Raw genomic sequence first — 15,260 nt, 5'->3', positions numbered from 1 at the left:
ACGTACCATGTACGGAATATTTAATCTCTCCAGACCCAAAGGAGATGGAAGCGTGGTTTAAACAGCACAAACGTTGCACAAACAAATGAGCCCGAATTCAGTTTTATGCGGTATTGTAGGAGGGCTGGAGTGATCGCTTCCTGGGAAGAATAAATGTTAATATGTCAAAAAAAGCAACGGCTCAAATTTTAATTTTCATGGCACAAAATGGCAGAAATGTAGCGCTAACAAATCATAAGGTTTTCCTCATTTGTGCTGTTTGTAGGAGGGCCACCTTCACAGAGCTATCATACATTAGTGCATTACAGTATTGTGCATCATATCATACTCTGTCAGTACATAGGAGATGGCTGGGAATGTCTTATGAAGGTGGCCTGTAGTACTGATTAACTGCATGGTGCCCTTTTTCTATTCAGTGTAAAGGGTCAATCCTGGTGTTGGAGTCGAAGGTAACCTTTTTAGGAATCACATTTTAGGAACCACATAAATGCATTGTAACTGTATCATTACTCAGCGTGCCTGTGCCGGTTATCTTGTCATGAAATGGGTTACATTAAAGTCCACGCTGAACACTTTCATGTTGTGCATGTACCAGAGTAAGGGGACATATGACATCAGTCTTTTTTCTGAATGATTGTAGTGTTGTGAGACATTCATTTTGCCCTAGACATTGTCAAGCATCTTATTGAAGATTTAATCAGAAAGCAACTCCAGGATTCATTGTGATAAGGGTGTATTGTTCTGTTTTCAAGCTGAAAATTAAGTGATGCTTCCACTTCAAAATTCTGTAAGTTTTGAGAGAAGGTGAAATTCTGTGCTTTCCACCTAAGTTTTGCCTAACTAAGTGTCACTCAGAGTTCCTTGCAGTCAAGTCTGGAGCTTGTTATTTATAGCTAACACACAGTGATCATTTTGAAAGTCCACCAAAACTTTTTGGGCTGTAGCTCACAAATAATGTCAGTAAAATGCCTTTAGGTTTCCAGTATTATCCTGGCAGCATATTTTTTTTTTTTAAAGAAAGGGCTGACAAGGCAAAAGAAATCCTTAAACTTGAAGCAATAAAACAAAGAATTCTCTTTAAAGACCATACGATTATGATTGACTTTGTGTGATTTGATTTACTATTTTATTACAAATGACAATTTATGAATAGCTCTGCAGACAGTGTTTCAAAGGGTTCTGATTATTGAAATTTGTCTTGTTAGGTGGTGTTCTAATTATCATTATATCCAGTTCACCAAAAGCATGTTTTTGGACTGTTGGAGAACACCAGTGCACCTGAAGGAAACCTACATGAACATGGAGGGAACATGGAAACTCCACACAGACTGAGTCAAATTTGAACCTATGCTAAAATCCACAGCCCAAGACTTGTGAGTCACTCACTGTACCACCAAAGAACAACAGAACAGAATAGAACAAAATAAAAACAGAAAATATTGTTAAATGATGAGAGGTGAAGAGAATCAAAAACAAGCAAATGTGTTATATATAATTCTCACACACACACACACACACATACATACATACATACATACACACACACACACACACACACACACACATTGACTGAAATTGCTTGTCCTGGGCAGAGTCGCGGTGAGCCGGAGCCTAACCCGGCAACACAGGGCGTAGGTCTAGAGGGGGAGAGGACACACCCAGGATGGAACGCTAGTCTGATGCAAGGCACCCCAAGCGGAACTCGATCTCAAAACCCACCATAGATCAGACAGGGGCCAAGCCCACCGCTCCGCCGCGCTCCCCATATATAATTTATTTCAATTCATTTTTTTTTTTTTTTTATAGAGCACTCTTCTCAAGCAGTGACACAGAGCTCGATAGAAGCAACTTATGCCTGGATGTAAAGGTGTCCAAAACAGTTTTGATATTCTGGACTTGGTTCTGAATTAGACTCTCTCAGTGTTTAAAAGATAATGCAGGAATTTGGCATGTTTCGTAGGAAAAAAATAGATTAAGCATTTGCGGCTCACAAATACAATGAAACGATCTAAATAAATAGTTATGAAGAGTTCTTTTTATGAGAATTCTGTTGATGAACACATCTTCAGGAGCAAATTATGCCTGTTTTCCAAGTGAAGCCTGTACATAGGTCTGCTGTCTAAAACTGTAGTAACGCTTCAGTTTTCACACTAACATTTGAAATGACAGGCTGGACCTTAAAACCCTACGATACACATCATTTTGTGTTTGTAAGCTGTATGCAAGGACCTGCACATTGGTAAACTGCACATTTATAAAAATTGTAAATTAATTGAATTCTCCCACTACATTAGCTGTGGTGGAGAGACCTAGAGAGCACAAATTGTGGGAGGAATTTGATGAATCACACTCAGGTATGTTACTCCTCCTAATAAAGCCTGCAGCTTGTACTGCAGTGGCACACAGCCCTTCCGGTGTTGATCAGTAACTACTTACAGGTAGAAATAAAGAAGTTAGACTGAGAAAACCTAACACACACTGTCACCCTCACGGCATGCACATAAGTGGTCTTTTCATCCTTGACCCTTTATGAATTGGTATGGGTTTCCAGATTTTGAGGTTGACTTGCAAAATGTTTGCAATTGTTCAGCAGTAAACAAGAAAAAAAATGGTGAAAAAGGGGCAAAAATGCTACAATAAATCAAGACATGTTAGGAAAGTTAAGTTTATTAACTCCAAAGACCTTCATTTAGACAAACACTGTATAGACATTATCGCACAACTCCATCTAAAGGGTTAACTTGTAACAATTTTTTTTTCATGTAGTTCTATTTAAGTAGGCAATTTAGAAATACAGCACAACAGTCATACAGCCAGATTCTACCTTCAGGCATCCTATTACAACTGAGATACAATGAACTTCCTTCTGTATTCGGATACTGCTGTGATGTCCAGCGAGTCAAAAAGGTGTGTGAGAAACTTAATGTGAGATTTTTCTGTCCAGGACCCTAGGATTTGTAAGATGAGATTTCCATATTCAGGCTGGCAGTCAAACAAAATCACGACAGAGCACCATGATGTGACTTGGTTTTTTTTTTTTCCCCCGTCAATTTCTTTAGCTTTGTGTACTGTGACGTAACAATTCTGACCTGTAAGGGTTTATATGCTTTCTTGCTTGTATACCTCAAACATTATTTTACCATAACATCTTGTTCTCATTTTGATATAGCCAATTTCCCAAATAGTGTTTGTTATTCAGCTTGCTGTATGAATAGTTAAATAAGCTGCAGTGACAAGTCCTAAAGTTACCCCCAGCTAATGTAAATTAGCTCCGTCTCACCATTTTACAAACATTTACATTTACATTTATTAATTTAACAGACACTTTTCTCCAAAGTGACGTTCATCTCAGCAAAAATAAAATTTGTGCATTACATTAATAGAAAGACATAGCTGCAGACATGTGACTCTTAAGTAAACCTAGTTTGTTACCTTCCATTTTATATACCCACGTTCATCCCTGAAGTAGGTGGATAAAACGCAGGATAGATCAGTCCTGATAACTTTCTACCAAAATTTTATTGATTTATTATTTTTTTATTTTTATAATAAGATATACAAACAATCACATACAATGCCAGAGTAGCGGCTGTATAAAGGTTTATCTGGGTATGCTCATACGGTGCATGAACATTACCCCATACATGAGCTGTAGAGATCTTGGGAGATTTGGGTCCAGAAAAGGTGAGTTTTCAGACCCTTCTTGAATGTAGAACAAATGCGACTAGGCCTGGAAGTCTTGTCTGTAGTTAGATTTATTTTTAAATCTAAAGTCACCTTTACTATTAAATCACAGTCAATAACAGCTCAGTAATACAGATGTCCCTGATTAAATGTGCTGGGTTAATTTCAGTTAAGAATTATAGTTGCAATAAATTAAAAATACTCATTTTTAAAAAAAAGTCATAATTATTGAGCTGTTTAAATATAGTTTACATTAATGACAAAGATATGTTGTTTCCACGAATTGGTTTTCAATCCTGTTTAACTAATTCATTCCATAAAGATGTTCATCTTGCTGTCACTTTCACCTTGTCGCCACTTTGGTTTCCATGGTAACAAGACGCCATTTATCGGCGCTGTTAGAATCACCGGCGTTGCTTTGAATGTCCTACAGTATTTGAGTGCGTTTTGCTGACATCGGCTGGACAGGTAAATACATGTTGTGTTCAGTGCGCTACAAACACAGACATTTGGAAACAGAAACATGGAATTTTGATTTGGAGAATTTATTACTCTCACTTGCATGTGATCATCACAGTGATGTGTGTGAGAATGTCTGTGTATTAGTTTATACAGGTGTGACGTAAGGATCTGTTACGATAAATAGTTGGTTTTGGGTTTCGTTTGTGAAGGGCCCATACTAAGCAGGCGTTGGCGGTACTCGCTCAATGGAGGAAGGAATCGGCTTTGCAGTGAGGTAAAACCGCTGTCTTGACACGAGTAACGGTGAACAGCGACGCGTAAACCTGCGGCGTCTAAAGCTAGTGGTTCAGGGAAGATGTGCATTAATATTTAATGTTGAATATTTGTTTGTATTTCATTTTTTACCATGTACATGCTATAAATTTATTTGTTCTCGCACTTCTCACGTTTTCCTCTATAAGCACACCATCGACGTCATAAGTTACTGCCATTTTCGGTAAGATGGCGAATGATCATATTCCTTTCGTCTTGACCAGAGTTTTGGTTTCAGTTCTGGCGCGTGCAGCTACATGATAGTACATGTGTCTTAGTGGTACGGCGCCTCAGCTCCGATCCGTATTCGTAATTGTCCGCATGATCATGCGTCAGACTTGTTCTTAAAATAATAACACTGACTTGAATTATAATGTGTCAATCTCCTGGAAGCGGCGACAGAACCACTACTAGACAATTTCAAGCACAAAAACGCATGAAGTTTTGGTTTTCGCTATGCATTTATATTAAAACGTTCATTTTTGTCGGTCCAGAAATCGTCCCGACGATTATGTCGGAATAAAGTTTTTATATACTCGAATCGGGCACCCGGCCGAAGGAGTGCAAACATTTCGTCTTTTAAAAGCTTGTGTCTAGTGGTGCAAATGTATTTATCAGTAATATACTATACTTGGGACACTTGCACCTTTTTTCGCACGAAGCCTAATATATGTGACGTCTGTCCAAATTGTGGCTTTCGAATGTGTGGTCCGTTGGTCGTGCTTAAACTATATTATGTACACTACATTAATGTATCACGTGTTTCCAGGGAGTTTTTTTGAAAATGAAAACCAAGAGGCTCGGAATCATTATATTTGATGTTATTCCGACATTTTTGTACGTATGATAACCTGTAATGCGCAGTCGCCTTAGTCGTTCTACACAAAGAATTCTACACAGCTCCTGTATTTTTTTTTTATTTTTTAATTACATGGATGTTATTGTATATATTTGTAAAAACTAATACTATGGGATAAATCAGTAGCATATCAACCTGTAACCTATTGGGGGACTGAAACATTGTACAGCAGGTAGCCAGTGAATAGAGGTGCTAGCCTGGGAAGGAGGTTTGAATCACACCTACTCCTGCAGTAGCCGTGAGGACCGTTCTTACCTATAGTAGTTACATTAAAACTTACCAGCTATCTAAGTGGGGCATTAATTGTAGATTACATTGTAAGTTGCTTTGAAGAAAAGCTAAGTGACAGTGACAAATAGTAAGGTGGGACATGCTTAGGTTGGCTGTGATATTTGGGGGGGTGACCCCTTGTTACTGTTAAGCATTTCTAGCTGGTGATGTAATGGAAGAATAATGGTTAACGATGTGGCTGCGTCTTGCATTCGGGTTATAAGAACACACACACACACACACACACACACACACACACACTTTCTGAACCGCTCGTCCCATACGGGGTCGCGGGGAACCGGAGCCTACCCGGCAACACAGGGCGTAAGGCCGGAGGGGGAGGGGACACACCCAGGACGGGACGCCAGTCCGTCGCAAGGCACCCCAAGCGGGACTCGAACCCCAGACCCACCAGAGAGCAGGACCCGGTCCAACCCACTGTGCCACCACGCCCCCTCGTTATAAGATCAACAAAGCAAAAATAGCATATATGCATTCTGAAGCTGAATGGTGACAGTTATAATATAGGAGTGTAGTAAAACATTAGCAATATAAAGCTCAGAAAAGTCATAAACAAATATGCAGGGCCAGAGTGGCCACTGAGACAGTCGGGACTCTTCCTGGTGGCCGCTGAGGTTTCCACTAAGTGGACTGAAGGTTGATGGGCTGCTACAACCGGCTGACCCGAGTTTTCACTCTGTAGCTAATACACCAATACACACAGTTGCAGATGAGTTGTTAACATCCAAAACAACATTATGATACCAGATTTTCATGTCTTGAATTTGAAATTACTTCCCAACTGGCACTAAATTAAACATCAGGGGGGAAAAGCAGCACAACGAGGATAGGAAAGGTTGCACCGAAAAGTCAAGATTGAAAAGAAAAAAGCTTGATGGACATGCATTAAAGTGCTTCAAAATAACCAATGTATTCCGAGTTAAAGATGGGCAAGACAGCAAGTGTGCACTGTAGAGTATTAAGAAAACTTGCATTCATACTCGTTATACTGTTTAAGGATTTGGTAACCCATAGAAAAAATCTGAATGTTGTATGCTGGTAATCATCCAGGCAATATACCAGTTTATTGTTTTTTTGTGGAAAAAGATCCATCTTTCATTATCACCTTATGTGCCATAGTTCAAGAGCTGATTGCTTGGTTGTAGGTTTGAATTCAACTCAGGGTTTTGGTATCTATGTGTTCACGATCCAAAGATGAAGAACTTAATGGTAAGCCACCATTTTACCCCCCCCCCCCCCCCCCCCCCCCGATAGTGCACACAAGTGGTTGCTGTGACCCAACCCTAAAATGATCCTTGACATTCAGTTTTCCAGAGTATCTGCCCATTTAAGATAGGATACTGCACAGTAAATTAATACAACGAACGCATACAATAGGATGCAATTATTATTGGTACTCTGCTAGCTGACATCTGGAGTTTTATAGAATACAGTATTATGGTGTTATGGAATGACTGGAGAAAATGATAGGACAACTTTAGGTGTGCTGTTTTATTAAAAGTGCAAATGGAAATAAGATAAGCACTAGTATATTAAGTATGTCTTAGTTTACAATTAAACAACTGAATTCAGTTATTCTTAAATAAGACATCTTTTTTATGTGTACCAGTACATTTGTATTGGGGCAGCCACACTTTTACTAATTTTCCCACTCATACATCTGAAGAGACTACTTATGTTTTCCTGTAAGACCGTTTTCTTTAGATTCCATGAGAAAATGACAAGTGAAGGGACAGCTCCACACTCCATTTTTAAATTATTAGAAATGAAAATGGTTAGTAGTTGATTTTTCATTTATGTTGTTTTCTTTTCTGCATTGTTGTTTAATTTGTCACGTGTCATGGAATAGACTATTTGGTTGGTACATTGTTTTTCTGCCAGTACCTTACAGGCCGGTCTGCAGCATATGTATGTAGCTCCCCGGCGCTGAAAGAGAGTCCCGCTCCGGTGCCGCAAATATGGGCGGCAAAGGCTTCCATAACCCTGAGGGACACGTCCCATCGGATCCTCGTCATGTATGTGGTGCGAAGGAATAACTTAATAATGCTTTAGTTGTGCATGTTGGAAATGTTACAGTGGAGAGCATGGGTAGGGGGAGGTCATGCGCACAGGTTGCATCCTTTCGTTCTCTTAATTTAAGATATATAAAAAGAATGATCAGGATGCGAGAAGGATCAATTCCGAAATAACTTGCATTAAAAAAAAGAAGCTAAAGAAGTATACTGGTTTGTGTGGATTGGGTATGACGGATGTCACACTCCGCATGTCTGTCTCGCGATTGGTTGAGACCAAGTTTTATTAAAACGGCCCTAGTTCCGATTGGAGCCGAACCAGGAAGAAGCTCCCGAGCTGCTTGCTGCACTTCTCGGCTGTGCGGAACTTTGGCGTGATATTGATATAAAATACATCAATTCGGTCGGCTCTCGAAGTTTCCACGCGCGAACGGATACAGTAAGTTGCTTGCTTGGCAATTACTAATGAAAATCGAGCATGTGTGTGGGGACGCTATTGCACGGGAATTCCTATGTTCAGGGGAATGCGAAAACATTTCACAAGCCAAGGGCTAGCTTAGCAGCTAAAGCTAGCTACTAGGCAGTGGCTGTGGAGCGGACAGCTCGCTTTGGGTGCGTATCGTCGCCGTATTCGCGTAAATCCGGGACGGGAGGTGTGCACAGGGTTTGGGGCGGCTGCCTTGCTCGTTCGCTGCTGCTGCTCGTTCCTGGGATGTAGAGGCAGCGCTCGGAACGCTGTGGCGCCGCCGGTGAAGTAGGTCAGCGCGAGCCACACGCCACCGCTCGCCACTCTCACCCCCCGCGTTTTCACGCAGATAAACACCACCCCAAACCCGTAACAGCCAGTTTCCTGTCAGCACAATGCCCCCCCTCTCCCTCTCCCTCTCCCTCTCCTTGAACTTCCTAATGGGTCAGCAGGTACAGTGAGTGTCGTCCTTGTGGGCGTGTTTAACGTGAAGGTGAAGGCGCGCGTGTCGTGATGATGATGGTGTTCGGAGGGCACACCGCCACTTCAACCCTTCCTCATACAACTCATGATGAACGGATGAGTCTCATCCGTTCTAGTACTGTATGGCGCCGAGCGCAGGGGCTCCTGCACGACAACGTGGCTTCACTTACTCTGAATATTTCATCGGCTCACCGGGGTCGCTCGGCAACGAGCAGGGTGTGCGTGTGTGTATGTACACCAGGCAGGGTGCATGTGGCTCCCTTGTTGGGTCCGTGGTGCTTCTGCTGATGATGGGCATGGGGAGAGGGATGGGCACTACAGCTGAGCCCTATCAAATTGAAACCGTGGAAATGATGACATTGACAACCCACTGCAGTGACTTACGGTCGTGGTTGACCATGTCTAAAGTAGAGTGAGCTGCATTTTTGTTCAGATATTGTGCTGAGCTGTGTGTGGCTGTATGTACATGTCTGGACAGAACTCCTTAGCAAGTCTCTACCTCTGCTCCATCTTTCCTCCATGCTTTCCTGCTGGCAAGGAAGGAAAAAAAGTGTCCCTGCCCATCACCAAGTGCCCATTGGGTCTCTGCCCAACTCACTGTGGTTGTGATCACCTGAACAGGTTGAGTCAGGTGTGTTGGGAATGCTCTGGTCTTAGACCATTTTTGTCTGCTGGATATGCTTGCCCTCTTAGTCTCATCACAATAAAATGTTTTATTTTGATGCTTCCATGATCTTTTGCTGTTTTCCTGTTGCGTTTCTTTCTGATAAAATAACACAGCATTTATAATAGATTGCGTATCATTGCTCTTATGCAAGAGTAATTTGGTCTATGTTCTGTTGTGTGTTAGATTCCATCATTAGATCTTGACATCACAAATGTCAGATTTCCTGTTGTGAAATGTTGAGCATAACAAAATATAAATTAAAATACCTCAGAGTATTTGGACGTTCCAGCCCTTGTGTTGTTCTTTTTCAGACTTGTTCATCTTTATTTTTGTCTGTGATTTGTGTACTATCTTTGTGACTTTGTGTGTGTGCAGATATCTGTAGTTGAACTCAATACTAGTATGTTCTTTGGCAAAAGTGATTCATAATTAAATTTACATATTGTTTTTGTGTTTAGATAGCACCTATATTTAGTATCTGCTTATTTTGTACTCTACAGATACTAACAGTTTGCAAATATATATGTTGCTTTGAGCAAATGTTAGTTGAATAATGGTTTATTAAAATACTTGATCAGGATTTGATTTATTCACTAAAATTAGATTCCTACTGTGTGAGCTGGAGTTTCATATTTGCTGAAATAGTTAAGGAACTATTACATTAGTTTTCCACTTGAAATAAATTCATTAGTAATTTGTTTCAAGTGAAATTTCATGTGTAGGTTTTATTCTGGGCAGGTCATGTTTGGGTCTAGCCATAAAGACTACTGGACAAACTGGTAGCATAGTGGTTAGAGTTACTGCTTTTGGATCAAAAGGTTGCAGGTTTGATCCCCAGCTCTAGCTGTAGTACCCTTGAGCAGGGTACTTACTCTATATTGCTCCAGTAAAATTACCCACCTGTGTAAATGGGTAAATAGTTGTAAGTATCTTAACATCGTAAATCACTTTGGAGAAAAGCGGCAGATAATTTAATAAATGTAAATGCAAGACTACCTCAAGTAGTTGTATATACAATTCCAAATTAAATGTTGGCATTCTTTTTGTTTTTTTATTCTATTACTTACTACTTATTTAAAGTGGCTTTGTTTTTATCCATATGTAGCTACATAGAATAAAATATCCATATTCAGTTCAGTAAAGTAGCTTGTTTGATAGCTACATATTTAAAATAAAGATTAAATATCCATAGATAAAATATCCATATGTAGCTACATATTTTTCAGAGGGGTGCAGATAAAGTACTTCAACAGTGACCAGCCTCTTTCAGTCCATTCTGTCAATATACTGAAATGCTATACTATCTTTTGACCTTAAAAATCAAGGGACTTTATATATGACTGTATATATCATGGCACAGTCTGAAGACAGATTAAACATTTTTGTACTTGTCATTGCTGGCACAAGAAATGTAGCAAGTGTGTAGCAATTAAATGACATGCAAATTTTATTAACATAATCATGTCTTGTTCAGTAAAGCAGCTTGCTTTGATCTCTCCAGACAGAAATGTAAGATGTGCATTTGCCATTGCTCTATCCCTCATTAACTACAAATGAGATTTCCCCTTTCCCTCATTGTTTCATGGTTCACCTAGTCAACATGTCTCTATAAAACAATAGGAAATAATCTCTTTTACACTTTACAAACTCCAAAAACAACAAGCTGACTATTTTTATTTCTTAGCACTCTGTGCCACAACGATGCTCTCAGCCCTGTAGTAGAGCAAAATTTTTAAGACTGACAATTTTGAGTCTGCATTGAAAAATACAGCTTCATGATGTACTGGACTGAAATGTACTGGCCTTTTTTTTAACTCTTCAAAGTGTCATCTATATTGGCTCTCTAGATTTTACAGAAGAACTAGAAAGTTGATTATCGCATCAAATTAGGGATAATTTTACATTTGGAATTAAATAATATACAAGGTTTTTTTTTTTTTTTTTTTTATAAATATCAAAACAAGTCATTACAGATGATCATTAAGTGACTTCTTGCCTGACCATTCTTAGAAGTGCTGGATAAAGACTAATGATAATTGTGTAATACGTAACATGGTAGTACCTATGTTCTAGGTTGTGCTCTTTTTAGCATTATGATTTATTTAAGGTGAAATGTTAACTGATACTTTTAGACACACGTTTGCTGTCAGTTTGATTTAGGTCTGCGTCTCTTTATTCTTTATGTGTGTATTGGAAGTGTTTGCCAAAGTTGATTTATTGAAGTTATTTTTTAGGTATGCATTTTTGTTTACAGTTTGTTCTTGAAACTGGTATGGTACTTAAAAGAATGTGTTCAGGATTTGAAATTACATTTACATTTTATTTGCACATCGCATTGGAGAAAAACATGTGCTACATCTCATAGAAAATACGTGTATATTGGATTACCAGGAATGGAAGCTTAGATGAAGACACGTGATACTTAAGTGCAATTAGTTTCTTTCCACTGTATGAACCGATGCTCATTACACGAGTAGCTGTATAAAACTTTATCAGAATATCCATGATACCTGATCACCTTTCTATTTTTTTTTTTTTAGAAGATACATATAAACATTTGTGTTGCATTACACGAGTAGGTGCATAAAGGTTTATCCAGGCATGATCTTAAAGTTATAGTGCATGAGCATTACACCTTACATGAACTTTGGTCATGGGCTAAGTGAGTCTGCAAGAGGTGAGTTTTAAGACCTTTTTAAGTGTGGACAGAGAATCAGCAATTCTGAGTGAGTGGGAGGTCGTTCCACCACAACAGAGTGAAAACCGAGAACCTTAAGGTTTAGATATATTCTAAGCATGGCCCAGGCAAGTTGCACAAGACATCTATGGACATCTGTGATGCTTTACACATGTATGAAGTCCACTTTTGTACAGTTAATCTGTGATAACCTTAGCAAATACTTAACTAGTATTTGTTGGCCTATACAGTAAGTTGCTTCCCATCCATTTTCTTGACCACTTGATCCTTCTAGGATCACTGTGGCAATAGGGAGATTAAAGAAGCCCAGAGGTGCCTGTGCCTCGCAACTTCCTCCAGCTCAACCGGATGGATCCCCAGCCGCTCCTAGGCCAAATGGGAGATATATAATCTCTCCAGCAGGGCTTGGGTCGATCTTGGGGTCTCGTCCAGGGCTTAACGTTAACTTTTTGGCTCACCAGCTCCTGTGGCTAGTGATTTTCCGAAGTCACTAGCCACTCAACATTTTTACTAGCCAAAATGCCCCCCCACATAAATAAAAAGTAACTTGAGACTAACTGCATTTTTTTGATTTTCTTTTATTCATTTAGCAGATGCCTTTCTCCAAAGCTATGTACATCTGAGAAATTTATTTGAACAAAATGAGTTCAGCCTTTTTTGCATCCACACTGTCGACAAAAAAAAATTTCATCTTGCTTAATAAAAAAGGGAAGCTTTTTTAAACGTGTGTGTGTGTGTGTGTGTGTGTGTGTGTGTGTGTTTGTGTGTATTTTTGCTAGTCTACCATTAATGTAAAGTTAGGCTGCTCAGATCTCTTTTCATCTGCCCACATTCTAAGCTTGCCTAGCTACAATAATATTACCTGTAAGGTAATTTACCTTGCTTTTCTTAAAATTTGTAAAATTAATGTAATTACTAGCAATCAAGTGCAGTAATGTTAGTTTCGATTACTTGTGGATGTGCGAGTAAACATTAATCAGTGAAGGGTCTGCTATGCTTCCCATTCATGTGCACGTTTTGGAAAAGCAGCAGTGAATACTTCATCATGAAAAGTGCTTTCACAGAAATACTGTCTTCACGCCCTAAGTATGCCGCCACTTTTTCAACTTTTCTTTCGTCCTTCACTTGCTGGAGTCTGGCACTGAAGCGCCCAATAGTATGCATTTGCATGCTGTGCAGCAAGTGCTCGTGGGAGTGTTGTATTATTTAGGATAACATTGACTTGATTTAATTGTCTTAGGAGAGTTTTGTGTACAATTTTTTTTTTTTTGGGTCACACCACGAAAACATCACCTGCCAAAGTGGCTAGTATGGGCAATGGAGTTACCCGCCATTGCCATTTTCTACCCACATTTGGCAGGTGTTAATGTCAAGCTCCACTCTGAGCTTCTCCCGGATGGCCAAACTCACCCTGTCACGGAGGGTGAGTCCCAGCACCCTGCGGAGAAAACACATTTCAGCCGCATGTATCCGCAGTCTTATTCTTTCGGTCGTTACCCAGAGTTCATGACCATAGGTTACTGTAGGGGCAGCACCCCCTTCTCTGCTACAGTCCGATACAGCGACTGCATTACTACTGCTGCTGCTCCCAGTCTGCAGTTGATCTCACGCTTCCTTCTCCCCTCACTCGTGAAAAAGACCCCAAGGTAGTAAGCTGCTGCTGGTAAACTTCTCCACCTGGGGCAAATTCTAAATTCTCTCCCATTACGTGAAAGGGGTATACCATCCTTTTCCATGAGAGACCCATGGACTCGGACTTGGAGGTGCTAATCCTCATACCAACCGCTTCACGCTTGGCTGCAAACCATTCCAGTGTGTGCCGGAGGTATCCATGTGACGGTGCCGAAAGAGCAACATCATCCACAAAAAACAGACACATCACCTTCTGGCCTCCACATAGAATGCCCTCCTGATCTCATCTGCACCTTGATATTCTGTCCATGAAAACCACAAACAGGAGTGGGGACAAGACACAACCTTGGCGGAGTCCATCACCCACATTGAATGAGCTGGACTTAATGCCAAGTATGCAGACACAGCTCTTGCTCCGTGTCCAGCACCCCATACTGCCAAAACACCGCCAACAGAATTTCTTATGGAATATGTTCGTAGGCCTTCTCCAAGTTCACAAAACACATGTACACTGGATTAGCGAACTCTCATGCTCCCTCAGTTATCTGTGAGAGGATAAAAAGGTCTTACGCAGCCAGGACAGAATCCGAATTGTTCCTCCTCAATCTGAGGTTCAGCTATCGGCCAGAGCCTCCTTTCCAGCATCCTGGCATAGACTTTCCCAGGGAGGCTGAGAAGTGTGATATCCCGATAGTTGGCACACACTTTCTGGTCCCCTTCCACAGGATACAGGGCCTTAAGCAGTTCCAGGTGAATCTCATCCACCCCTGGTGCTTTGCCGCTGTGGAGCTTTCCAGCTACCTCAGTGACTTCCACCAGGGAAATGGACTCTGATGCCTTGGAAGCCTCTGGCCCTGACTCCTGTAAGGGATGCCTCTCTCTTGGATTTAGGAGTCCCTCAAAGTGCTCCTTCCACCTTCCGACAATGTCTTCATTTGAGGTCAGCATTTATCCACATTTGCCGAGCACAGCTTGAGCGAACCTTCTCCGAACCCTTTCTGAACCACTGGAGGGTTCTTCAGAACCTCTTTGAGGCTGACCGAAAGTCATTTTCTAAGGCAGCACTGGCTGCACTGCCTTTTTTTTGCCTGCCGGTACCTATTTGCTGAGTCAGGAGTCCCCAGAGCCAACCAGGCCCTAAAGGCCTCGTTCTTCAGCTTGATGGCTTTTCTCACCACCGGTGTCCACTAGTGGGTTGGGTTGCCACGGTGACTGGCACCAACAAGCTTTTAGCCACCACTGCGCTTGGCTGTTTCCACAACGGAGGTTTTAAACAGAGTCCATTCGGACCCCATGTCTCCTCCCTCCTCCAGAACATTTGAGAAGTTCTCACAGGGGTGGGAGTTAAAATCATTCTGGGCAGTGTCCTTTGACAGTCATTTCCAGCACACTCTCATCATACGCTTTGATCTACTGGGTCTGTCCATCAGTTTTCGCTGCTGTCTGATCCAGCGTACCACCAGATGGTGATAGGTTGACAGCTCAGTAGACCTTTTCACGCGAGTGTCCAGAACATCTGGCCTCAAGTCAGACGAAACGACTACAAAGTCAATTGTTGACCCTTAGCCCAAGGAGCTCTGGTACCAAGTACGCTTATAAGAATCCTTGTGTTCGAACATGGTGTTTGTTATGGAACACACTATGGTTAGCACAGAATATTTCACTGTTCGAGCTCATATCGGGCAAGCTGTTCT

General features: G+C 41.0%; 1 protein-coding gene across 3 annotated transcripts in view; it reads left to right on the top strand.

Annotated features, from left to right (window-relative positions):
• Positions 1-15,260, top strand: part of bahd1 (bromo adjacent homology domain containing 1) — a 77,643-nt gene that overhangs the window by 39,120 nt on the left and 23,263 nt on the right. Inside the window, exon 1 of one of the 3 annotated variants that reach the window (XM_018727852.1) lies at positions 4,082-4,152. The exons of 1 other annotated variant lie outside the window; for it this stretch is intronic. The gene's annotated coding sequence lies outside the window, so the exon portion shown is untranslated. Of the gene's footprint in view, positions 1-4,081; positions 4,153-7,970; positions 8,060-15,260 lie in introns of those variants that run through there. One more of the 3 variants, XM_018727851.1, reaches the window with a different exon arrangement.

This window comes from Scleropages formosus, chromosome 15, assembly GCF_900964775.1.
Source record: "Scleropages formosus chromosome 15, fSclFor1.1, whole genome shotgun sequence".
Taxonomy (NCBI): domain Eukaryota; kingdom Metazoa; phylum Chordata; class Actinopteri; order Osteoglossiformes; family Osteoglossidae; genus Scleropages; species Scleropages formosus.
The sequence above is the reverse complement of the archived record's forward strand: the minus strand, read 5'-3'. Positions and strand labels throughout refer to the sequence as shown.